General features: G+C 46.9%; 1 pseudogene; it reads left to right on the top strand.

Annotated features, from left to right (window-relative positions):
* Nucleotides 1-22,811, top strand: part of LOC148596071 (polycystin family receptor for egg jelly-like) — a 365,012-nt pseudogene extending 342,201 nt beyond the window's left edge.
* Nucleotides 22,812-27,276: the final 4,465 nt, after the last annotated feature.

Below are 27,276 nucleotides of genomic sequence, written 5' to 3'. Positions count from 1 at the left end.
CTGAATTAAGAAGGGTGGTTACCCCCTCCCACCATGCCCTGTGCTTTCTTGCTGCAGGATGAGCACGTACCTGGAAACAGTGAGTCTCTCCTCTTAGGCTGCTTTTTCTCTTCTGGCTTCCAGGTCCAAATACAAGCTCTTCCCAAGACCTCCAGCAGCAGTAGCAGCAGTGGCCCGTGCTCCTGTTATTCCCAGCACCCAAAGGAAGGTGGAAGTAGCGGCTGGTAAGGACAGTTCCAGCAAAGGGAATATAACACCTGACAAGATTTTTTAGTCCTCTTTGCAGAGTATTCAAGCCAGGACAGAAATGGTAGAGTATGGCTGATGTTCTCTCTCCTATGCCCTTTCAGGGAATCTTTCTGGGAAGACCCTCTTTTCCCATCAGAGCCATTCTTCCAGAGACGTAGTGGGCTCATGGTGACAGCAGAAGGGAGAGAGAAGAGCAAGTGTCCCAGGAGGTGAGAGCCTTGGAGAAGGCAAGAGGGCTGCTGCTGTGCTCTGATCCTTGTGGATGGGAGATGTGTGACTGGGGTGTAAAGCCCTTCTTGACTCGGAAATGCTGTTACGTGCTGCCACCATGCCCTCTGCTTTCTTGCTGCATGGCAAACATCTAGCAGCATCTAATGAAACTGTCATGAAGTTTCCCTGGGACACAAAGTCTCCCTACGCTCTGGAAGGCTATTGCCTTCCTGTCACCATGACCTGGCTTTTCCTGGTGCCAGGCAGGCAAGTGCAGAGCAGCAGGCGAGTGCTGCAGATCCTCTTTCCCAGAGACTGTCCTATCTGATGCATCGTTATATGCTTCCTCTTTCCAGGTGCGAGCTTGAGAGGTTACCAGAAAGAGCAGGCTGTAAATACACCCTCGCCTATGCTTCACCTGCCCAAGGTAGTAAGCTGCCAGATGAAGGAAGCACTGCCACTTAGGTCCCGAGGGGACAGGAGCTGAGGGCCTTGGCAGAGGGGGAAGCATTGTATGACTGTCTTCAGCTACCCAATGGGCCATTTCTCCTGATCCATCCTTTCAGGGAGTCCAGCAAAGTGCGTCATTACCCTGAGGAGACTTCGTGCTCAAAAGTGGGCACAAGTTCATGTGCTGCCCACCATCCAAGAGGGAGCAAGTGAGGCAGCCAAAACAGTAGTGTTTTTTCCCAGGTGAGAGTCTTGGAAAAATGGTTATGAGGAGCCCTGTGTTTCCGTACAGTGTTTCATGCTCAGGATAACAGTGGTGCGGAAGCACCTCCTGTTGCAGAAGCAGGTGTGCTGTCCGGGAGCACAAGGAGAAGAAACTCATCCCACACGCTCATGTCCTCCTCTCCTCATATGTTTTCAGATTGCCACGCTGTCCCAGCAATTCCTGAGGGCACACAAGCCCTGCAACCCAAGGCCAGGCAGCAGCGCCTCGTTGTGAAGGACGTCCAACCACAGGACAGGTAGATCGGTTGAATGGATGGGTAGGATGTTTGTGTCAGCCTGGAGACAGCTCTGTGCACACACTTGACTGGCTGCTGAGGAGTGAGCACTTGCTTTGAGGCCACTGCAATAAGCAGTACCTTCTTCAGACTCTGATTTTCAAGATGCCACTTGTTCCAAATTTTCACGGGGTATTCTTCCTACAGATATTCTCAGGAACAACTTCAGAGCATTTTCTTTGGGCAATATTTCTCCCAGCAATATTAATCGTGAACCTTTATGTGATAGAAAATATACAGTTTCCTTGTAGATCAGTGATCATTTAGATCTCTATTCAATGCAGAACGGGGCCCTGCACTGTGCCTTGTGAGCAAAACACTGCTGACAGAAAGGCACAAAGAGAAGGCACAGAAGAACACAAGCTACCCCTCTGAAAAGGAAAAAAAAAAAAAAAAGATAAAATCTGAGACTCATATTCTGTGATATTGCCTTTCTGTGGCCTGCAGGAAATGTGCGCCCACTGCCTGAAGGAGGAGAAAAAGATCTCCTGGGCTTCAGTGGCCAAAGATATAAAAAGGAAGGAAAGGGAAGAAAGAAGAAGATGGCAGGAGGGGCGCAGAGCAATGTTAAATAGAAGCAATCTTCAAACAAACAGTATGTTCTCCTCTGTCCTTTTCCATTGAAGTGTTTCCTGCTTGCTCGAGAGATGGGTTAGAGAGCTTTCCAGCTGAAGGGCCTTGGTGCTGCTCACTGGAACGCCCAGTCTGTGGCAACAAAAAATTGGGAGGTCACTGGGGAACCTGGGAGGACTGTTAGAGAACCTGGGCTAAGGGAGGAACTCCTGGCCTTAGGGGCTGTTAACATGAAGTGGGGCTAAAGAGAACATTCTCCCTTGGAATTATTTATTTATCAGTCTAAACCTTTCTAAATTATCGAGTAAAGTCAAAAGAGTAAAGTGAAAGGAGCAGTAAAGACAGAGGAGCATCTCCATCAAAGCAACCTGTTTCCATTGCATTGGAATAGGATGCAGATGTCCCTCAACTAGAAAAAAACTCTTGGTTTCTGTATCTGTTGGTGTGTACAGTGTGTGTGGGGTGCCTAGACACTCTGAGAAGAAAGGTAGGTGAGATGTCTGAGAGAGAAGAAACAAAAGAGAAGCCAAAGAAGCGGTGAGGGCAATGCCTGTGCCTGGCTACCACAGGAAGGCTGTATTTTGGCCACGAAGGCCCTTCCTTGACAAGCCTCAATCTACTTGCTTTTCTTAGTCCAAGCGGGTGTAAAAGCCCTTTGAGCCTTTCGTTTGCCTTCAGTGGGGTCAAGCACTCTCAGTGTTTCTTCTGCATTGTGCTTGCCTCTTTCACCAGCAGTCCCTCTGGATGTGGGGCAGCTTGGGTTTGCAAGAATTGGGAGGGACTTTTCTGTAGACTTCTGTAGTGTGTGTGGGGGGCACTTAGTTCCACTCTGCATGTGGAAAGACTTTCTCTTGCAAGAAACACTGCTATGGCAGTGATGCTGCGTGAAGAAAAATACTGGAGAGGCTGGTGCTGAAGTCCCATTGAGCTCTGTAAATGCAGGAAATAGCACCAGTCACTGGGGCTGAGGAGTGAGGAGGAAGAACAAACATGAGGGGAACGTGACAACTACGGAGCTGCTCTCATTCCTGTGGGATATTCTCCTTCCTTCCTCAGGGAGGTGGAGCACTGCTGAGGACATGGAACACTTCTAGGGTTTACTTTGTGTTGTGAGATAGGAAATTGTAAAGAAAGAGGGTAAGGGCAGTTGCTTGTCGTGTAGCACTCCTGAACTGAGAGCCTCTGCAGCTTCTCTTGGCAGTCTGAGGAAGTTCCGTGGGCAGATCCATATGGTCCAGCAAGTATAGGAATATGTAGGAAGAAAGGTAGGTGTAGCCAGGGATGAAAACAGTGGCCTAATTACTTGATGGATAAAGGATTTTCTGAGGCCAACCAATATGGGAACATATAGGATGAGAGAGAAAGAGCTGTGAGGATATAAAGGTCACCTGGGAAGGTTGTTGAAATACCCTGGATCCTGGGTCTAGAGGGAGCCTCAGTGTCAGTCCTGCTCCTCTGGCTCCCCACAATCAAGTGCCTAATGCTCCTGGATTTCAGAGGCACCTGAGAGTCACCTACTTGATAGTGAGCATTTGGAGCCACTTTCTTGCCTAGCCAGAATGGATAGCATTTCATCGCCCTTTCCCATCTCCTGCTGGTCATGGACATGGTTAACAGTCGGGAGTCTGCCTGTCTGCAAAGCCTTTATCCAAAGCAGTGCAGAGCAAAGGAAAGCAGATAGAGAGCACGCTGTCCTTGTGCTGCCCATGGGAGTGAGAGATTTAGGTGCGGGAGGGCAGAACGGTGCCTCTCTTGGTGCCGTCTCCGTGCTGCGCTGGAGGCAGCTTTCCTGCTCTCAGCAGAGAAGTGGGTGGTGGCAGGGGGACGAGGAAGAGGCGACCCGACCTGCGCAAGCTTGGCTTCCTGCAAGAAAGCTGCAAGGCTGCAGAATGGAGAGGCCTCTCATTTAGGTCCTTTCACCATTTTAGAGCTCTCGTTTGGATGGTATTCCCAGTGCCTTGACTCATGGCAGCTCTACGAGCTTTTTTTTGGGACTGGAATTGACGGATCCTCTTCTGACATCAGCTTGAGGAATCCCACCTATATGCAAGCATCATTGCACAGTGTTCTTCTCATCTAACAAGGCTTTTATTTGAAAATTCTAACCTTTGTTTTTAAAACTAATGTAATTTTAATTAATTTAATCCTGGCACTTAGAAAACAATTTTGATATTACAATTCTACCCCTTTGACGAAGAGCAAACTCCTTACCAGAGTTGGAGATGGAGTAGCGATGAATGAAGCTCCATTAAATCTAGCTGCTCCACTTGTAACTAGTATTTTGTGTAATGCTTTTCATGTCATTCTCTTCTCATTCATGCTCTCATATCATTCACTCTAATCCTCAGAGTCATTTGAGCCTAATTTAAAGAAAGGCTTAATTATTTGACTGGAATGCCATTCTTCTAGGTGTGGCAGAATGTCCCTGTACCCTCCTCCTCCTCCCCCAAGAGCTTGCTTAGGAGCAGTTTTTACATAGCCGATAGTCGACAGACAAAGGAACACACACGAGAGGGTAAGTTGATAACAACACCAGTCATTTTATTTGGAAAATGAAAGGGACTACCTAGAAAGGAAGGGGAAAAATAAAAAAAAATGAGAGTTTCTGGAGGTGGTTGAGGCGGCAGTGCTGGGAAGGGCAGGCTGGGTGCAGATGCTCAGAGGCTGGCACGTTGCAAGAGAGCGGCAGCTCGCCGTAGCAGAGGGAAACCCTTGCTTCCCTCCTGGCAGCAGGAGCGATAGCGCTTCTTCGGCGGGAGCTGTTCAGGACACCTTTCCTCTGGAGACTGCTCCGTAGGTGTGGGAGGGGAGGAGGGGGAAGCGAGGCTCCTCTTGCGATTCCCTCTTGGATTGTGCTTGTGGCTGCTGCCTGCTGCTGCTCCCAGCTCAGGCTGAGGGTGGTCGGTGTCTTTGCTGGCCACAGTCCATAGCACATTGTGTGGCTGAGCAGCAGTACTGGGTGTGCTGCAGCCTCAACACGACAGCAGTGCTCTGGTGGGAGTGGAGTGCTGTTTTTCACCTCTGCGGCCCTTTCTTTGTCACGACGCACCTCAATATACATCTTCCTGTTGTGGGGTAACAGCCTTGGTCTCTTCTTGGTGGAGGTTGAAAGCATCAAATCTGTAATGCAGATTTGGACAAGCTCCTCCTTTTCCAAGGGATCTTTGAATTCTTCCTTGGAGATGTCTTGCAAATCCTCTTTGCAGGAAGGGATGTTTAGTGGCTTGTCGCCTGTTGGAAAGGGGTCGGTCTGGTGAGCCGATGTGCCATCTGTATGTTTGGGAGAGCCCGGTGATTCTGAAAGAGATGGGGGTGTCAGATCCCAGGGCTCTTCTAATTCTTCTTCAGAAATTTCTTCCAAATCCTCAATGCGGTTGAAGACAATATTCATGGGGTCATTGCCTGTGGGATCGGATGCATCTCGGGAGGCAATGTGCCATGTGTGTGCTTGGCAGAGCCCGGTGCTCCTGGCAAAGCTGTGGGCGCCAGATGCCAGGGCTCTTGTGGAGCTGGCACCTGGAGGCAGTGGTCAGCCCTTGTGGTGGAGCTGCAGCTGGGCTGCTGCCCCTCACGGGCAGCACAGAGAGGTGCAGGCACGGGTGCTGGCTGCAGCTCTTGCGTGGAGGTGCCGCTGGCTGCCTGGCTGGCTGTCAGCGGAGGAGCAGAGGAGCTCTCGCCCGGCTCCTGCTCCTGCTCTCCAGGGCAGGCACGCATGCTGGCACCTGCTGCACCTCGGCCGCTGCGCTCCGTTTGCTCAGCCCTTGCTTTAGCCAGGCTGCCTGTCCCTTGGAAGGCTCTTGCTGACTTGAGATGGTAGGAAAAAGGAGCAGTTGTCCTTTAAAGAAGGCAGGGCAAAGTAGGGATGCTCCAGCTTAGGGAGGAAACGGTGTCGAAGCACAAGCGCTGTCCAGGGAGACTGCAGGTTCCAGAGCAAACATTCCGCCAGAGCCGCTGGCAACCAGCTGCCGGGGCCAAGCAGCCCTTTGAGCCTTGGATGTCACAAACATAGAGCCATCGGTGTGGTGCCTTTGCGACGTGCCATCCCTGAGCAACGGCCTCTCCAGTAGGATGGAGGCTGCTCCCGGCCATAGCAAGTGCTTTGCCACCAAAGGCACCTCTGTCAATTCCACAACAACAGCTCTCTGCTGTGTTTTGTTTCAAAAGGCCAGTCCAGCTCCCCACTGCAGGACTGAAAGTTACCCCGACCATGTCTAAGGGACTTGTCTAAGGGTAGCTTAACCTTTAGCTTCAGTGCTTCCATATTTCATTGACTTAAAACAATTCTGTATGAAACCTATCTAGCTTCCAGCTAGAGAGAAGCTGCCCTAGCTATAAAACGTGCTGGAAGGAAAACAGGGAGTGCGTCTGCCTTAAAGCCACCCTCATGCCTCAGTGTGTGCAGGGGAAAGAGAGGAGGATTGAAACACAAGAAAGCACATGCCCTTTAGCCGTGCTCTCCCTAACACAGGACTCAAGAGGCAGGAGGATGCCATTGAATTACCCTTGGGCCTTTTTAGAAATGCTCCAGAAATGTTCCCACTGCTCTCATCACTCCATCAGTTACTCACTAGGGTTATGGCTGTGGTTACTGATCTGGCAGGATTAAAGTGAGTCAAGGTTTGCAGGGCACCTATCTTCCCTTTGCTCTTTTTCTGCACTCATTCAACACAGAGGAGCAAAAGGGATTTTTTGTATCCGATAGCCACAAGAAGGAACAAACACGAGAGTGTAACTTGAGAACACCAGTTGTTTTATTTAGAAAACATAAGGGACGACCCAGAAAGGGAAGAGAAGAAAAAAAAAAAAGAGAGTTTGCTGGAGGTAGCTGAGGCCACATGACATATGGCAGGAACACATTGGGACTGTCTATGAATACTGTGATAGTAAAATCCAAGCAAAACAAGACACACACACCCAGCAAAGAAAAGAAAACGGAGCAACACTGGCTCCCATCACCCCCAGCTAACACCAAACAGGAGTGCTGTGCATCTATGCACAGTGTCCTCATTCTGATTAGAAAATTGACATTCAACATGGGGAAGTACAAGTAAGCTCGTCATTCCAAGGCCCTTTGGCCCTAAAGCCCTAGGGCTTTATCCTGAGCCTTTAGCCTTATCCCTTTAGCCTAAATTTCTCTTTCTTCCTATCTCTTTAGCCCCAAGCTGTAGCCCTAGCCCTTTCATCCTAGCCCTTTCCCACTGCTTCTCCCATCCTAACCCATGGGGAAATCACAGAGGAGCAGGAACAGCCCTGCAGCCCATTCTAACTTCAGGGTTTCGGTATTTATACAACCTTCTTACCTGGGGTGCCAATAACCCAGTGACCAATCCCAGAGAAGGGCACTCCCTAATCTTCTACAGGTGACCTCTATATCCCCACATCTCTTTACCTTCACCAGGTGATCCTTATTAACCTTTCCTCCTAGCTATTCCCATAATTATTGGCCTCAGAAAATCCTTTATCCACCAAGCAAGCAGATAATTGTTTTCATCCTTGGCCATAACAACCTTTAATCTATATATTCCTATACCCACCTTTTTGCCCTTCATTCCTGTCCTAGCCCTTTAGGCCTAAGCCCTAGCCCTTTAGCCCTAGTACTAGAGCTTTTTACCACCAGCCTTTTAGCCCTGGACTTTTAATCACAGATCTAGTGCCCTAAGCCCTTTAGCCCTGGGCCTTTGGCCCTAAGATCTTGTTAGCCTTAGCCCTTTAGCCATTCCCTATAGCCCTTTACCACTAAGTCTTTCTTCCTAACCACTACTCCTTTACCCCTAAGGCCTTTAGCCCTAAGCCCTTTTCCCCATAACCATAAGCTCTTTAGTCCTAAGTCCTTTAGTCCTCGCACTTTAGCCCTAAGGCCTTTAGCGCTAACTCCCTTAGCCCTTTAAGCCTAGCCCTTTAGCCCTGAGTCCTAGGCCTTTAGCACTGGCCCTAAGCCCCTCAGCCCTAAACCCCTTTAGTCCCAAGTGCTAGCCCTTTAATCCTAGCCATTTAAAGCTAGCATTGAATGCTACCCTTTTAAGTCTAACCCTATAGCTTTTTAGGCATTTAGTCCTAACTGTTTAGCGCTAAGCCCTAGCTTTTTATACCTGGAGCATTTAGCCTTTTCCCTTTAGCCCCTGCCCTTTAGTCCTAGCCCTTTAATCTTTGCCCTTTAGCCCTATAGCTTGCTATCACTAGCCCTCTAACCCGAAGCCCTAGCCATCCAGCTCTACCCCTTTAAGCCCTTTAGCCCTTGGCCCTTTAACTGTTGCCCTTTAATCCTCAACACTAGCACTTTAGCCCAAACCTCTTTAGCCCTAGACCTGCAGCCATAAACCCTTGAATCCCAGCCCTTTAAGACTAGCCCTTGAATCCTAGCTTTTTAACCCGAGCCCTTCAGCCGTTGGGCCCTTTAGACCAAGCCCTTTGGCCCTGAGCTCTAGCCCTTTGGCCCTATCCCTTTAGGGCAGCAGCTACTGCAATAAAGCCAACAAAACACCACCTCTATCTTTATTTGAAATGAGACACCACACAACCATCTTTATTTGAAATGAGACACCACACAACCATGTTTACCATCTTTATTTCTCAAAAGAATGTACAACCGTGCCATCCTCGCAACCTATTTTGCAAATCTAAACTTACCCTATAGATTTAGGAGGATCCTATAGGGATACTATAAACCTTATGGCTATGGACCTAAAGGGCTAAAGGGCTGATGCCTGTCGGACTAGGGCGAAGGGCTTGGCCTGAAGGGCTAGGGCTGGAAGGCTGAGGCCTATAGGGCTGAGGATCCTCCTTTCCATCTCGACTCTCATCTACTGCACCTGCAAAAACAAACAACAGGTCAGTCACGCTCTACATTAAAAAGGAACACGCACGATAACAACCTGCCAGGCTGCATCAGCAGCACATCCCTCGCAGCAGCTGCCTCTGCAGCCTCACCACTACTACTCACAGCCCCCGGCACACACTCTGCCTTCCTGCTCTAATGGACAAAGGCCACCGGATTCCCAGATGGCACCTGGGAACGGGGTAACCAAGCGCCTCCAAAACCTCCCTGCTTAGAAAACCCCAGCTCCAGGACGGAGCTCCCTGCAGGCGCTGGAGACGATCGACACCTCGCAGAGCAGCCGGGACAGAGGGAAAAACCCAGACGGAGGTTAAAAAAAAATCTCTTTCTTACCTTATTTTTAAATGTTTAAACAATTCTAAATGCTATCTACAACCTAGAAAAGAAAAAAAAATCATTGCACACAAAGTTAGACAAAACAACCTGCAACACCCATCCATCCCCACAGTATCATAACCACCAGCACTCTACCTTCCTGCTCTAAGGGGCAAACACCACCAGATTTGCAGAGAGCACCCAGGAACGGGCTGACCAAGCGCCTCCGAAAACCGCCCTGCCTAGAAAACCCAGATCCAGGACCCAGATCCGTGCAGACACGTTCAGTACCAAAAGCAGCCAAAGAGCAACTGCCCACCAAAGCTCAGCATAACTCCTGCTATTAGATCCACCTGCTTCCAGCATTTGCTACTAAGACTGTGCTGGCATGGTGGGGAACACCCCAAAATCACAACCAAAGATCAGTCAAACAAACAAAATGTTTAACCGCAACCTAAACCCTAACCTAACCCTAGCCCTAAACCCTAATTCTCCAATGGCTTTTGCTCCAAGGCAAAAAGGATAACAATGCTGCTCGGTTCTTCTTGTCTGGGAAGAGGGATCACTCCTCTGCCGACCTGTGGTCCCGCTCGTCAATCTCCAAAAATCCACAGCACGTTGACTCCTGAGGCACCGAGACTGACGCGCCTGCAAAAAGAACACCGCAGTCACAAACCAGCGGCAAGTTAAAGCTCCTGTTTACACCCCATCTTCCTTACAAGAAAAACTTCTTCATCTGCTGCTGGCACAAGACCAAAGAGAAACCTAAAACATTTCCCGTGTACTCACGCTCACCCAACTGACACAGTCCTACAGAACGGCTGCCCTTACTTAAAACGCCAGCAGGATTTTAATCCCGTCACTGCTGTCCCACGGAGCAGCCTCACGGCACCTCAGCACCCAAAGCTGCTGCTCAGCTCTCGCCGGCAGCGCGAGGGGACCCATGGGGCGACACTTACCCGAGCATGCCCGATTCCCTGCTCTTGATGATGTAGAGGAACAGGAGCAACACGTGGAGCAGGTTGTTTCTGCCCTGAATGCATGGGAAGAGAGAAGACTTTGGGAGCGACTGCAGGGACAAGCACTCACACCACTATCTTAGAGAGAATGTCTTATGCAAACCAACGGGCACATCCTGCCCTTAGCTTAGCCACAGCTGTACAGCTTTTCCTTCAAATCTTTTGGCAAGGTACGTATGCAGGGGGCGTGCACCATAATAGAAAAGGTTTAATAACCTGAGATGAGGAAAGACTATAATAGAAACCTCAAAAAAATGGTACAACAGCCTGGGGGATTGCCTCAATATTTACGTCTCACTTAGCCAAGCATCAGAAAAAAATGATTTTTGAGGAGTTTTTTTTGATGGAGTACCATCCTCAAATACTTGGGAGTTCTTACAGCATTTTTCTGAAATTGGCGACCAAGTCACAACCCAGAGCTCAAGAGAGTATTAAAACGTGCAGGAAAAATCTGGTAGCTTGGCATTGAGACGAGATGGTTCCCTCCACAAACTCCTAGAAGGAACCCTCTGGCTTGCTGGCATTCGGGAATAAAAGCTCACATCAGAGCTTACAGAAATTAGGGTCTTAGAAGAAGTCATGAGAAAATGCACAGGAAGCTGCTTTTGCACTGAGCCAGCCTACATCTAAATGTAGATGTGGCTAGTTACAATAAATAAATAAATAAATAGAACAAAAAACAAACCCAAATCAGTTCTGCTGAACATTTCCTGTCAGCAGAACACACCTAACATGCTCCTACCTCCTGCACATTGTAGACGTGGCCGTGGTAGATGACCTGGTAGTGCGGTGGGTTGATGCTGCTCTGGTAGATGCAGAAGAGCTTCTCATCCGTCAGGTCTGGGAATGAAGGTCAGAAAAGAAAAGAGGGATTTTAAGGGTGCCCATGGGATGCAAGGGGCAAACAGCAGCTAAAGCAGCAGCCCAAGAATGCCAGTACCTGGTTCATGGGGTGTCTGGATGAAGTGCTGGGCAGTGAAGGTTTTGCCATCGGGATATTGGATGTTCCATGGCAGCCTGGAGTCCAAGTAGGTGCAGAAGATGTGCATAAGGATCTGTGCAAAAAAACCCAGATTTCACTTGAATGCCATCAGAAAGACCGAGGAACCAAAGGCTACAACGCAGCAGCAACTCTCTTGCCATAATCTCAGGTATGAGAACAAACACAGGACACAGTCACTGATTTCATGCTAGTTTAATTGGTTTCATGCCTTTTTTTTTTTTTTTCAATGCTGGTTTTCCTTCAAATATAGTCAAAGAGGGACAGTGTAAAGATTGTTTTCCACTCCCTGGCTTATCCTGTAGTCTCTCTTTTAACTATTTCAGGTGAATTATCTCAGGCTGCTGCCCTCAGTTACCTGTGGGACATCTCACAGGAGTCTAAAGAAGAGGCTGCCCCCAGACTAACACAAGCAAGGTCATTTTTGTGATCTGCACCACGTCCAGGCCCCTTTGCATTATTCAAAACTACACTGAGATCCTGAGGATAAGCGAGGCAAAGAGGATTTGGACTTCTTGCAGCCACCCACAAATGCCTCATCCTGAAAGACGAGCAGCTTTAGGAAGTTTTACCAAGGCATCTTTGAAAACTTACAGCGGAGTCCGTGGGCAAGTCAGCTCCCCACTGCCGGCCTCTGAAATCCCCTCCTCTGCCCCAGCGGAAGCTTCCCTGGGACAGCTCTGGAAACAACAACACCTATTCAGGTACTGGCGGTGGAAGGTGCAAGAAAGATCTATTTTGCACTAGCTTTGGGAACCCCAAACCTCCGTGTGCACTGCCAGGGCACCACATTCACTGGGAGGAACAACTGAACTCATTAAATGCTTGTATATATTATATATACTCAAGGCAGTTGAGTTTACAAGGGAAATTTTATTCCTAATTAACAAACGGATTGAATAGGACACTTCTTGCCCCGCTCTGATTGAAATGAGAAATAAAACCTTCTAAAACCAGTCCCGGGCCCACACCACCACATTGCTACGAGCAGAGAAAGCTGTCAAAACACCCAGCGCTGCTCCTTGCAAAGCAGCCCTCTGCCCTGCTGGGACTGCAGCCCGAGCGTCTCCACTGACGGGGCATCTGGCACCACCAGTGCTTGACCCAGCTCAGCGAAACGCTCCCGAGTCTCCAAGCGGAGACTGTTTCAGTTTGCGGCCGTTTCCTCTCGCTCTGTCGGTGCCACCGCTGGGCAGAGGCCGCCCCCTCCCCCCGCCGTCCCCCGCGCCCCAGGAGCGGCGCCGCCACGTGGGGGGGGGGGGGTGCGCGCATGCGCAGTGCGCTCTGCCGCGCTCGCTGCTGCCCCCGCGTGTCGGGGCGGAGGCGCTGCAGGAGCGGGGCGCGTGCGCGTGCGCAGTGCGGTCGGCGGCCCCTTGTGGCGCGCGGCGCATGCGCGGCGGGCGGCAGGTGCGCGGCGGCGGCGGGAGCGCGCGGGAAGGGCGCGGGGGGGCGGCGCTCGCGGCCCGTGGGGCGGCCGCGGCCGCGTCCTGCCGGCGGGGGCAGCGCCGCGCGGAGGCGGCGGCGGGGCCGGGGGGCCGGGGCGCGGGGCCGGCCTGCCCGTGTGCGGGGTGTCCCGGGAGGGCTGCGCGCGGGGCCGGGGCGGGGGGAGGCCGGGGAGCAGCGAGAGGGGGGGCGGCGGCGGGGGAGGACGTGGCCCCGGCGCTCGGCGTCCTTGGGCCGGGCGGCTCCTGCCGCTGCAGAGCGCTGGGGGCTGGTGACAGGAACCCGAGCCCTCGTTGGGGTGGGTTTGCAGGGCAGCTCCGCGGAGGGGGCCGCGCTGCAGAGAAGCGGCCGGGGCGTCGCGATGCCGTCGCTGCTGGTGTCGGGATCTGGGAGCTGCTGCCTTTGTAGAGGTGTTGATTGAGCAGACATTGGAAACGGAGCAATGTATTAGCTGGTAAAGTGTCTTTCGTGGACGTGTTCATGTTCATTTGTGATCCCCAAATGCAGAGGACGGAAGCGTGTCCGAAGAGGATGTCCTGTGTGCAGCGGGTGGGAGCGTTTCTGCCGTTGCCGTTGCCCTGGGCTCAGTGCGGGCTCAGGGCCGACCTGTGGGCAGCCCCAGTGGAGCGGAGTGAGCTCGGCCGTGGGGCCACAAAAGTGGCCACCAAAGTAAGTTTGCTCCAGCAGAGAGCGGGGCTGACACAGATCCGAGCAGCAGCTCCGTGGTCTGTTTTTTCCTGGTACAAACTGGAAAGAGCAGTAACCACTTTGGTGGTGTAAGACTTTTGGAGGGGAAAAATTCTTTGGAATGGAAATGATTTTGGCAGAGGAAAAAAAATAAGGGTGGATGGGTGACTTTTTCAGAAGCTAAAAAGATTTGGAGGGAAAAAATCAGAAGGAAACATTTGGGGGTAAACATTCCTCTTTTTAGAAGGAATATTTTTTGAGGGAATTTTTGAGCTGGGAATAGGAAAATGTTTTGGGGGAAATTTTCTTGGGAGATGTTGAGAGATAATTATTTTATGGGGGGAAGTTATTGGGAAAGAATAACTTTCTAGTTGGATAAGTTGGGGGAAGATAAATAATATAGGCTCTATAAATAATATTTTGAAGCAAACATATTCTTTTAGAGATAGTGGGGTTTTTTTGGCTTTGTTTCATATTTGCAACATCTAAAGCAGGCTCCACTTAAATGAATGTAGCAAAATAACTTTGGAGAAATATATAACTCTTCTTAAAAGTTATTGGTGTGTACTAGGCAAATATCTGAAGTTGGGATTTTTTTTTTCCCTTTGCTATCACTGTTGTCAAAGAGAAGCCATTTACTGCTGTTCTTCCTGTGGCCCAAATAAAAATAAAAGCTTTCTCATGGTTCTTTCTTGCAGTAGTAAGGTAGCGTTATGTTCTTGCTGAAGTGAGTGGAATTGTTGGAATGAGTGTCCAGGCAGTGACATTAAGGAGGAGACCTGCTAAAATGAGGGCTGGGGGGCAGCATTGCTCTGGGGAGCAAGTAGATAATATTTTCAACCTGTGGAGTTAGTGGAAGAAGTTCCCTGTCCTTGTCCTTGAATTACTAAATCCCGTCTCTCAGAAATTCTAATGAAGAAAAAGGTAATGAAGACCTTTTAAGTTTGGCTATCCTTCAGTGTTCTTTAAGTGTTTCCTTTAGTGGGTCCAGATGTTAACTTTGAAAGAAAAAGTAGAAAAAATAGCAATCGTTCCTCTTGCAAAGCTGGCTCAAGCTGCAACGTTTAAATAGCCAGGTTGAGGGTGTTAGTAATCTTAGAGCCTTGAGTCACTTTGTTTCTCCTTTACAGAGCTCCTATAGCCACCAGTAAATTCTGCTGGGAGGATCCGTCGGGGAGATTTCCTACAGAAGGGATGAGGGCAGACGGCTTTGGGAACGGGAGGAATGCGCCGTTGTGGCCTGCTCAGTGCCAGGACGCAGCTGGGTCCTTCGCTAGCGGCGTTTTCATTTTCGCATGTCCCAGTCTGAGCTGCTTCTGCTGATGCCAAAAGCAGTGGTGCAGGTGGAGCGCCGCCAGCTCAGCAGGGCCGGTGAAGCAAAGAGCAGGAGAGAGCAGGTGAGAGCCGGGCCCGGCTCGGTGGGGGTCAGGCCCCAGCCCACGGGGAGGTGGTTCTTCCAGGGCTGCAGTGGGCATGGGAGGCAGGGGCTCCCCTGAGAGTGGGCCAAAGACTGGGATGTGTGAATTTTGGAGAATCTCTTGGCCAAAGTCATCTCTGTTTTCCTGTTAAGGTAAGGTGTAAAATGGGTGCATGCTTTGGGAAGAGCTCCTGCTAGTGTATTTGGTGAGGGGCCTTAATTTCCCTGCCTAGCCGAGGCGTCCGGCCTCGGGGAATTCTGTGTGCGTGGGCGAGCTGAGCTCAGCACTTAGTGCCCAGCGTGGCCTGCAGCGGTGCCGGCAGGCTGGAGTTAACGCTCCGCTTCCCCAGATTTCCTAGATTAGGCCTAGATTTGCTGTAATGCAGGACTCTTCCCTTTTCTTAATGGGCAGTCTTGACCTCAGATCAGCCTGGGAAGCTGAGCCAACACTCGCTTGCCCTGGTGCGAGAGTCAAAATCCCAAAAACGTAACCTGCAGAGCCAGCTAGAGGAGAAACACAAGGGCAGGGAAAAAGCGAACAAGGAGGGGAACAAAAATGGACATTTTCTGTGTGTGCTCTCTCAGGCTTCTCAGAAGCTACTTTCAGGCATCATTCCTGTAATTTCTCAGCTTCGCTCCTTTTGCACAGGGTTTATTTATTTATTTATTTAAAGCCATCCTATTCTCGAAGATCCCTATAGACCAATCTTGTCAATCTATGGCAGCAGCCAGCTAAGCTAGAGATCAAGCCAAGGCAAGGTGAGAGCTGCCTGTTTCCTTCACTATCCTTTTTTTTCTTATTTGCCTTGGTCATATAAGTGAAAAACCAAGAATGGCGTAAATTGTTTGTCAGTTTAATGTACCGGTAATATACCAGTAGGAGCCTATAAGACTGCCAAGAAAGATTTTTAATGTTCTAATTATTCTACAGTTTAAACACGCAAACACAAATGATGTTTTACTTTTTAGTAAAATATATTCAAACAATGCATATAGAAGCTACAGAGAGAAGATGCAGATATTCTGCATAGTACGCAAATGCTTGGACATACCTTAAGAGATAAAGACGACATGACAGCTCAAACTGGCATACAGAGATTGCACAGTTGGACATTCACCATCTCTAGGTGCTATGTCCCATGCCATGTACAACAGCAGCATGATACACGTTCTTTATTGGTTTTCATGTGATTCCATTTTCAAAAAATGCATATGTGTATCTTATTCTCAGTTGGGTTTTTTTTTTTTTTTTTGACTGCTGGATTGAAGAGGTGTCCATCTCCACATCTCCATGCCAGGAGCCCTGGGCGCAGGTGACGGCATCGCCTCGGGACAGGGAGAGGCCGGAGGGGCCAGGGAACCTCAGCACGGGCCAGCCGCAGGTGAAAGGAAGGTGAATCTCAGATATATATATATATATGTATATATTGTGTGTGTGTGTGTGTGTGTAATGGTTAGGGGTAGCATCGCTGTCCCGTCCCCACGAGTCCGAGATTGCAGCAGTTCCCCCACGTCTGTCAGCTGGGAGGGGAGTTCGGGAGGGCCCAGACCCACCACCCCTGGCCTTTAACAAACTGGCCCAGAATTAAAGATTTAGGAGGGAAAAAAACCTACAAATCCAAAAGACATTTCTGGTTACACCTACTGAGAACTGAGAGGACCTCTTCAGTTAATACGCACTCAGAGGGTCAGTTTTAGCATTTAGCTTAGGGTTTAGTTTTAGCTACTACCCTGCGTTCTTCCTGCAGTGCTGTGTTTCTACTCGCTGTTTTTAGCAGGATTATGGGATTTTGAGGTCAGACACCCAACTCTGCTACTGTTCCCAGAGGTAGGAAAAAAAAAAAAAGGTAACTTGTAGGAAGTGTCACTCCCCAGTAGCATCACATGAGGGAAGACCAAAGCTTTGAAGAGCCAAAGTTTTATCAGAAGATTGTTTCTGGGTCTGCTTTCCCACCCCGTCCCTTCTTTTTCAGTGTAAGAAGTTTCCCTGTTACCAGAGAATGAGCCAACGGCAACTACCTGGTGAAAGGTGCATTTAAGATGTCAGGATTTCAACATCATCTTCAAGGGATAAGCAATGCATTTTTACTTCAGTAATTTTTTCCCTCTCCTCTCCCTGGAGGTGCAAGGAAAATTTCCTGGTACCCACTGTTGCAAGCATGTCCGGGACGGGGCTTTCACACCAAGACAAGACTTGTGTTCCTGTAACTTACAGGCATCTACTTACGTCCAGAAATTTGGACGTTTTATTTTCCATGTTTAAGTGAAGCCTGGACAAAACTTGCATCTGTAACACGTCCAAGAAAACAACTGAGATATAGTCTCGGTAATAGGCTCCTTTTTTTTTTTTTTTTTTTTTTTTTTTTTTTTTGTCTAAGATCCAGACAGACCAGTCTCGTCAATCTATGGCAACAGCCAGCTAAGCTGGAGATCAAGCTGCCAAGGCAAGGTGAGAGCTTCCTGTATTGTTCACTATGCATTTTTGTTGTTTGCCTTAGTTATGTAACTGATAAACCAAGAAGGGGGTAAACTTTCACATGAGGTACTTAATATACCAGTAAGAAGAAAGATTTTTAATGCTCAGATTATTCTGCAATTAAAACAGACGAGCTCAAATGATGTTTTACTTTTTATTAAAACATATTCAAAAAATATAAAATATGTATATGCTTTATATATATCTATACATATAAAATAAGCATATCAATCTGTTTTCTACATGGATGTATATAAAATATATATATGGATATAAAATATATCCATATATATCATATATATGTTTAGAAGTACTCTTGATTGAACTGTACACAGCTAACAGAAGAGAATGCAATTAAAATATTATTTTTAATCAAGTAGAAATGAAGTGTTCTGAAGAGCGCATTATGAAGCACTGTAGAGGTTTCTAATTATTTTTTTTCATTTCCTGATAATAAAAAAACAAATTATCAATAAGCACAAATAGAAGTTTAAGAACCTGATAGTTTATTTCTTCACACAAAGTTAAAGAATCTGTAAATACATCCAACTGTTGGTGATATTTAGCAAGAACATGTGCTAAAAGCATCACAGTGCTTCTATATTCTCTGTAGTTTCAGAGACATCCCTATGTGTCCAGAAGAGTAGAGGATACAGAGCCTGGTGCAACAGTTGTTTCAAGAGTTAGGAAGAGATCCTCCCTGAGAAAGCACAACTAAAAGCTGAGAAAGTTACTTTGTGACTGCACAATAGTTAATTTACCTTTGCTACTTGCCCAGAGCACTCAGAAGAAGAGAGAACTGTACTTAAAGCTGAAGGAAAAGGGAGAAAGCAAAGAAATCCAGGCACGTTTAATATGAGCATTCCAATATTAAGTTCCAGAAGCCCACAAGTCCTGGATAACATAAATATTTTCCTTTCTCAAGCTAGTATGTGGCATTACAGGAGATGAGAAGGGAACGTTTTTCAGGCATGACCTCCCTGAATCCAGAATATCCTCACTCCTGCAGAGTGAGAACAGAGCATCCATTCTAACTCTTAATCTGATGTGAAAGAAGAGATTGAGGTACCAGTGCCTAAGCAAAGAGGCTCCCTCTTTTCAAGGTGAACTGCAGAAGGACCAAGAATTGTATCTATTCTCACACACAAGCGCTCAGGGACGAGTGGCCTCATGGCCCTTTGCATCTGAGGACTCGATTTTCAACATGCCTAAATCAAATCAACACTGGGATTGCCTGGCTTGGGTGGTGGGTGCCTCCTGAAGACATTTGCTGACTGCTGACAACTCCTAAATCCTCTTTTACAGGGAAAGGACAGAGAACCTGAATAATTACTGTAAAACCTGCCCAGGCAGAAACCTCCCTTTGTATCAAATTGGAGACACTTGAACTTCAAAGTTCAGAAGAGATGATTGGGAAACTGAAGAAAAATCTCCAACTCTTCTTATGTTTTGTAATTATTTTAAAGCTGTTGAAGAAAGGAAGGACTTAAGTATTCCCGTGTTTGCCTGCTTGTAGGGGGAGAAAGAAGAAGTAAGAGACTGAGAAGAGCACCCTCCTTTCATGATACCCCAATCCCTAAGGAGAGAAAGAAAGAGAGAGAGAGAAAAAGAAAAAAAAGAGCAAGAAAAGCTTTCCACAGCCTCCAAGGTTAATTGCTTTGAAGGAGTTGTGCGGGTGGAACCATTGTCTTCAAGTCCAATCTTTTTTTTCTCCTGCTGATACTGCAAATAACGATGCCAAATTTGACAATGGTTTTGCAATATGGATAAATGTCTTCCATACGAAAACGACTAAGTCTTATGACAACTAAGCACTAAAGCAGTTAATATGAAATAAGCATGATATCCAGAGTGCATGCGGAATGTGTAACAGTGATAGAATACTATATATAACCATTAGAAAATATATATAAAATTGACCATAAAGAGTTTAGTTTTGTCATAATTGTTCCAGTGCTGGTAAATGCACTGGCTGAAGAGAGCATATATTTTTTCCAGGTAAAAGATGTTGAAGTTCCTTGCTAGCTTAGTGACACCATCCAGCAGATGCCGAAAACAAAATGGAGACAACACAAGTTTAAAATAGCATGAGACCTTCTGGAAAAGCTCTTTAAGTCTTCAGGAGCTAAACAATCACATCACAGCACAACTGACTGCCAACACTGTTCAGGAGCTGTGCGTGGAGTGAGGCTGTTGGACCCACAGACAGCAACCGGGCAAGTGGAAATAGTGCAAGTGGAAATAGCAGCGAGGGGAGAGAGTTCCCCACTTTGTTGTAAAGAACACTGAGAACAGACATTGCACAAGCTTGCTGTAATCCCTCACAACTGGGGCATCTGGCTCTTCAGGAATTCCCACGGCTTTCTCCCTGTTCATCCGTTGCTGCTGTTCTGCCTGAGAACATCCCGCTGGACTCTCGCAACGCATGTAAGTTTCTGGAATGAAAACACTTTCTTAGATGATGATTTCTGTTTGTCTGGCACATGGCTATCCTTCAGCTATCCCACAAGGGGCATCCAGTCTTTCTCTGCAGTTCCCTGTTATTTGTTCACTGAGAAATACTTGGCTTCTACTTTCTCCTCCATAAAAAATAGGAACCAAGATGAAAAAAGAAGTAGAAGTGAAAAGCCCAGGGTTGAGAGGAGAAAAAAAGCAATAGTCATACATTGCCATTACAGCAGGACATACTTAAGGAAGTTGAATGTTAAGAAAACGCATCTCCCATTTGAAGCAAGCATTAGGGTATAAGTCATCACTGCTACATTATGACTAAATGTACACAGGTTACAGTTTCTTATTCTAAGCTGCTCGTTATCAGAAAGATGCACATGCAATAAAAGAAAGCAAATGATTGTTGGTTTGCAAGGAGATCATAGAATCATAGAATCCTTAAGGTTGGAAGGGACCTCTAGGGATCATTTAGTCCAACCCCCCTGCACACACAAGGGTCACTAGAGCACGTGGCACAGGACTGCGTCCAGGCAGCCCTTGGAGATCTCCAGAGAAGGAGACTCCACAACCTCTCTTGGCAGCCTGTTCCAGTGCTCTGTCACCCTCACTGTTAAGAAAATTTTCCTTAAGTTCCTGTGGAATGTTTGATGCTTTGGTTTGTGGCCGTTTCCTCTAGTCCTGTCACTGTGCCAGGTCAAAGCACAATAAACGATCCTCTTGTCTTTTATACCTAATGCTTTGAAGAGCAAAGGCTTTATCAGCATTTTTAGAGCACTCACCTTTTTTAGTTCTCTCTCAGTATAGATTAGCATAGATCCGCTCATACCCTCCTTCGCAGAGGCAAGATTACCCCTCATAGTCTTATTCTCTAGTCATTGTCTATGTAAAAGAGGTATCAGCTGCCACGATGGGAAAGTACCACTGAGGTGGATACAAGCGCAAAATTCAGGAGAAAACCAGAACGTAGTCCAAAGCAAGTGTCTGCCTGTTAAGAAGTCCTTAAAACTTACTACCCAATTTAGGCAAGAACGACTAATGAAGTTAAACATGGAGGAGCATTTATTTGAAAAGTACATAGCACAGAGTAAAATAAGTGCGAGATACAATATCCCACCTTGCTCATCTAACAAGATAAACCATATTTTTTCCCATGTATTATTCTCTTTGTGAGCCCCAAATGCGAGTGATGTCTCCTCTGAGCCGGAAATGGATGGGATGAAATAAGTAAAATTTCCCAATAGCTGCTCCCACCTTCAACCTTGTGATATTTGAAAAGACAAAAAGCAACAGTAGTGACTCCAACCCTAAGCTGAGATACTGCAACTAATCTTTCTTTTCTTGGCATGTGCTGTGAAGTTTGTCTGCGATGTAAGTGAAGGGAAAGATTTTCACAAGCTTACAGTGCATCTGTCTCATTGCAACTTCAGTGTTCTTGGCTTTGTCGAGTGTGATTTCAGAATAATTTTCCTGAGTTGGCCACTCAATGCTTTGACAATATTTTGGCAGGATTGTACTCAGGGTTGAGAAAAACAGGATTTTTAGGGGTTGGCAAAGTAAGGCATTCTTCAGAAAGGAGACTGCAGATGTAAAAAGCCACTGGCGTGAGGTCTCATAACCATAAGACAGGACATAGAAGACAATGAAAAACGATGATAGCCCCATAACAACAATAATGAAAGAAAGAGGGAGAGAAGAGGGAAGAACCTCTCTCCCATTTTAATTTTCACCAAAGGGTTGTGGAAGTCTGCTCCTGTCTGTCTTGTCTTTGTGCACTCCCAAAATGACATTTTCTTGAGGTAAGCTAGGGAAGAGTGTTGAAGCAGTTGGAGAGAATAGTGCCAAGTTAGGCCAGTGCACAAGGTATTTCTGTTATTTTCATGTTGAACTGGATGAACTGCTGATGTGTTTGATGTCTAATGTAGCTTCTGGACTCAGCAGTGATAGTTGCATTTAAGAAGTGATTCCTCCCTGCCTTTTCTGGGTATGTGGAGGGTTGGACTGAATTGCCCTCATCCAAGTGGTATCTTTCTCCAGCAGCTCCCTGGGCAACTGTAGACTACACATGTATATTTTAGAGACTCTAGATGTATATTTCAGCGGAGACTGACGTGGCTGTCCTTACAGATAGGTCTCTTCTCTCCCTGTCCCCCGAAAAAGAAATGACCCAAAAGGATGAAATAATGTGATGCATCGAAATGCAGTCCCTCTCTGGAAAATGATGTGGGGAAAGCATTGTTTTTGAGGAATCTCTTTAAATAGCCACAGAAAGCCAACATATCATGGGAGAAGTTATGGTGGGCACCTGGTGTAAAGTTTTGTCCATTCTCTCTCATGAAGTATTAGCTTTTATTGACTGGAAAAAAAGGCTGACTGGATAGATTTAAAATGGGAATTTATCTTGTAAATATATGTATATATATTTTCCCTGCCAGAACAGTGATATGCTTGCTTGTCGTAATTACTGGCACTGGGCTTTCTATTTTATGGAAAAGGTATGAGATGTCTTCGTCTATCTGTTTTTTGGTGTCTGAATAGATAATTCTCTATTGAAAAGGCAGCTGTAGAGGGCATGGCATGGTTAACTCGGTTAACTCTTGTGAAATGAAGTGGGATAGAGCAACGGTGAATGCTGATGAGATGAGGGCGATGCACTGTGAGCTTGTCAAGCTCAAAGGAGGAAGCAGTATAAGCTTTTAGAAGCTGATGCAATTGCAGTGAGGTTGAGAGGGCCAAACCTAAAAAGAAAGCTCTTGTTTTTCTAAAAGATGTCATCATTGTCGTGGTAGTTTTCACACTGCCATTAAATGATGCCTATTCCATTGGGAACAGCTATGGTTTTTGCTACAACCTATTCATGATCAGTTCTCTGCCAGAGTTTGCAGTGTAGATAAGGTAGCACATATTTACAGGTGGGTGAGTGGTATCTTCTGCCTTTGCTCCATAATGACATTCGGCCAAACTTTCTTTCTGATGGCGGCTCCAAAATAATTGGTTTCCCTTGGATGAGGCAAGTACGGGCTAAAGGTACAGAGAAAAAATGTTTCTCTCCTCACAGCTTGGTAAATTCCTATATGATCAGTAAAAGCCACTGTCTTCACACGTATGGCAGTGACACCCAAGAGAAAGGTGGCTGTGCTGGCCCTTGGATAAGGACTGCCAGGGAACACGTTCCCAAGGAGCCACGCCGCACAAAGAGCCATCTGCTGCCAGAAAAGCACACTGCCTTGGTGGCACTCGTGTCTGCTTTGTAGATGAGAGGTAGAACTTGAAGCACAGCATCAAGAGCTAGTGAAGACTCCAGGCCTATCAACTCCTGATTCTACTTGGTCTCTTAAACAAAGACGGGGGGATTCACAGCACTTTTGCCACTGGTGCTACCCATGTCTGACATGTACTTTCCAGACTCTACACTAGGCGGAAGGTTTATGAGAATAAAGGGCTTAGAGATTCACACACCGCAACAGCCATGTCATCAAAGCAGGGCTGCTCTTCTGAAGGAAGGAAAATATTCTCTGTCTCATAGACACTCTTTTTTAAATGAATTGTGTCTAGCATTGCCACTTCTAGCTACAGTTACCTTCCCTTTTTCTATCAAAAGGCACTCACTTGACAAGAAGAGAGATGGTTTTCTTAGGTCAGCATGCCAATTAATCAAGAGGTGTGAAATACCTGACACAATGTGGAAAAAATGCTTTTCTAAGTACATATGAAAAAAAAGGGGAGGGATACCTAAGTGGGAGGAACCGGCGTAGAGAGCACACACACAGACAGAACAAGATACTGGCATTCCACACAGAAAACCTTAATCCAAGAGTCTTGAAGAGGGGAGTGAGAGTAAAGCAAAACGTGCAGCACAAAGCAGGAGAAGAGGAGCAGCTCTGGAGTTTACACCGTAGGAAGTGGCACTCCTGTTGCTCATAGTACTCCCAGCGTAACTCCATTCACAGAGCGCTGCAAATATTTTTCAATCCTAGTGACAATAATGCTTTCTGTCTGCCATTCTTTGAGGCTACAGGCTATGCTGAGGTTTGTGATGTGTGTGACAGTGGAGGCAGTGAACTCTAGAGCCTGGAGACCTTCGTTTTCTCTAGCTTTCCAGGCCAAAGCTGATCCCTTGACAAGTATGAGAGGAGTGCTCTTGTTTGGCTTTCTTCTGGTCAATGCAGCCAGGGCTTCTTCTGGGCCCAAGTGCTTCATGATGATGGCACTTGTATCAGTGGACTCTGGAGTCCTGAATTTGTGTCTTTGCATGTAGAGCGATGCTTAAAAAGACAGGTGAAGTCCACAAGAGTTTGTCACCTTTTTTCAGAAGCTCTTTGGAAGTTCTCTAGATCTCTAGCACGTGCATCCAAAACAAAGAAAGTAATTGTTGTCACATTTTAGCAGCTAACCCTAGTGATGTCTTCACTGAAACAGTGACCCCCTTCCTAGCGTGCCTTTTCATTGGAATGGCAAAGGAAGGGAAAAAGCTGCCTTATATCCCAAGTCAAGTAGTGCAGCTTGATCCCAGTGGACAGGGCAGTTTGGATCTGCAAGAGAAGAATCCTGTTGTCTCTTTCCAAAAAAAAAAGAGACAGAGATGGGATTGCTAATACTAATTGTAGTCCAGCTCTGAGCTTTGAAAGTGGCAGCATCCCCTTTGATGAGCTCCAACCACCTCTGCCCAGAACGCTTCCCCCGCTCCCCAAAGAAAGCAAACTATCCTCCGTGCGCCACAAAGAACTGGGGAGCTGCTGCGCGCATCCTGTGACTCCCTCTCTGGAATGGGCCAGAAGGAAAAGCATCAGCTATGCCACTTAAGGCCAGGACAGACAGTAAGCCCTGCAGAAAGGCTTGTGAGTATACATGTGTCCATTGATGAATTTTCTTTTTAATCAAAAGCTAAAAGATATCTTTAAAAAGGCATTGTGCTGGTGCGCCTCTTACCGACCAAAGGGTTTTGCTCTGTGTTTTTCCCAGGGAAACAGCAAGAGGACAAGAAAGGAGGTTTTGCACTTGGTTCTCCTGTCCTGGTGGATCCCTGTTGGAGAGTTGACTCCTTCACTAAGGATTGGTAAGGGTATGTTGCCATGTGGTCTCCTTTTCTGCTTTTATTCCTTTTCCTGGAGTCTCTGTATTTGCCCTATGGGAGCAGGGGCTTGCTTGGAGAAGGAGGCTGTGCAGATTTATTTTGGAAAAAATGTTTGGGGCAGATGCAAGGTTAGGACTAGACTAGTGCTGGGGAAGATGAGCGGTTGCACTGCAGACGTGGCTGCTCCGAATGGCAGGAGTTAAGGCACTGGGCTTGACTGACTGCAGCTGGCTTCATGAGCTGCCAAATAAGAGAGGATGCTACAGTGATAGCAGAATCAAATGTTTGTTTGTGTTAGGGTATAGTCAAGCAACGGCCTTTTATGCCTTTCAGGGTAAAACAAATGCTTCCATTAACCTGCCCTTGTAGCTTTCTTTGAGAAGCAGCATTCTCCGGAAAGGCCATTTTATCCTATTTGTACCATTTTAGAGTCTAACATCAGTGAGCTGCAAAAGTAAAATGTGTATCAGTTTCACACACATAGAAATGTAAATGCAGTGTTAAGAAGTCCTATTTTCAGTGTGCCAGGCCAAAGCACAATAAATGATCCTCTTGTCTTTTATGCCTAATGCTTTGAGGAGCAAAGGTTTTATGAGCATTTTTAGAGCATTCACCTTTTTTAGTCCTCTCTCAGTATAGATTAGCGTAGATGTGCTCATACCCTCTTTGGCAGAGGCAAGATTACCCCTCATAGTCCTATTCTCTAGTCATTGTCTATGTAAAAGAGGTATCACCTCCCACGATGGGAAAGTACCACTGAGGTGGATACAAGACCAAAATTCAGGAGAAAACCAGAACATAGTCCAAAGCAAGTGTCTGAGTGTTAAGAAGTTCTTAAAACTTACTACCCAATTTAGGCAAGAACGACTAATGAAGGTAAACATGGAGAAGCATTTATTTGAAAAGTACATAGCACAGGGTAAAATAAGTGTGATATACAATATCCCACCTTGCTCATCCAACAAGATAAACCATATTTTTTCCCATGTATTATTCTGTTTGTGAGCCCCAAATGTCGGTGATGTCTCCTCTGATCCTGAAATAGGTGGGATTGTGTAAAATTTCCCAATATTTGCTCCCATCTTAGACCTGGTGACCTTTAAAAAACCAGAAAGCAACAATAGTGACTTGAAACCTAAGCTGAGATACTGGAACTAATCTTTCTTTTCTTAGCATATGCTGTGAAGTTTGTCAGCGATAAAAGTGAAGGGAAAAATTTTCACAAGCTTACAGTGCATCTCTCCCATTTCACCTTTAATCTCCGTGGTAATTCCAGAGTAATTTTCCTGGGTTGGCCACTCAATGCTATGACAATATTTTGGCAGAATTGCACTGAGGGCTGAGAAAAACAGGATTTTTAGGGGTTGGCAAAGTAAGGCATTCTTCAGAAAGGTGACGGCAGATGTAAAAAGCCACTGGCGTGAGGTCTCATAGCCATAAGACAGGCCATAGAAGACGATGAAAAATGATGTTAGCCCCATGGCAACAATAATGAGTGTCCAGGAGAAGGAGGCACATCTCCGGCATAAAACTGAGTGCGATGGCTTGCGACAGAGCAGGGGGACAGTGCTTTGTATTTTCTTCTGCCTCTGCAAGTTGTCCCCTTCTGGTGTCTTGAGAGGTTCCTCCTGCTGATACTTAAATGAGGCAGTTATGAGCATGTGTAGGGGAATGCTCATCAAAGCCCTTTCAGCTGCTAATATTATTGATCTCCAAAAGCTTGTGGGTGCTGGGGATTCTTCCCTTTTGTCAACATTGAAGAATATAAAGTTGACAAGCAGCTCTAGGAGCAGTGTGGCCAAAGCGCATGATAATCTTTGGAGCCTGCTGAAGGTGCCGGTGCCAGTGTGAGTAAAAACCGAGAACCACAGGTGACCATCTCTGAGGTTTGCTGCAAGCTTAATCCAAAAATAGTCAATTCTGCTGAGCCGTGCATTTGTGTTCATGGCAAAGAATGTCCTTTGGACTAAGTGGTCATCCTTGTTGAGAACGAACCAATTGCGGCAAATAAAGAAGCAGGTCTTGTGAGCGTGCAGATTTTCAACTTTTGCTCTACTTAAGAACCAGCTTGGAGAAGGGCCTTGGTTATTGTGCCAGACTCTCAAGGCACAGATATCTCCTATGTCTTTCTTAGTAGTTAACAAAAAGGTGTCTGTGCTTCCTTGCCTGAAAGAGGGAAAATGTGGGTGTTGTAAGCAATAGACATCACTGTTGCCATCCTGGCCCACGAGTTGAAGAAAAACATCTGCAGTGGTTCCAGCTCCCCAGCGACTGCCTGTGTATAAGGTGACCACAAAGGGCACTTTATGAACAGGGTCATTGTGTGGCTGAACGCTAATCTTGTCCTTGGTGAGTCTGTCAGCCTTGTCTCTTTTCAGTGCCCAGAGGGCCAAAGCAAGGTAGGCAAGAAAAATGACCACAAGGGTTAAGAGGGTCACAGGGTTTTCAGTTATGGGCGCTCTCATAGCTTTTCCCATGTTCAGAGTGTTGGGCGTCACTATTACCTTGGCTGCCAGCAAT

The sequence above is a fragment of the Tinamus guttatus genome, unplaced genomic scaffold (assembly GCF_059628265.1).
Source record: "Tinamus guttatus ecotype Peru unplaced genomic scaffold, ASM5962826v1 Tinamus_guttatus_pri_ptg000031l, whole genome shotgun sequence".
In the NCBI taxonomy this organism is placed as follows: Eukaryota; Metazoa; Chordata; class Aves; order Tinamiformes; family Tinamidae; genus Tinamus; species Tinamus guttatus.
The sequence above is the reverse complement of the archived record's forward strand: the minus strand, read 5'-3'. Positions and strand labels throughout refer to the sequence as shown.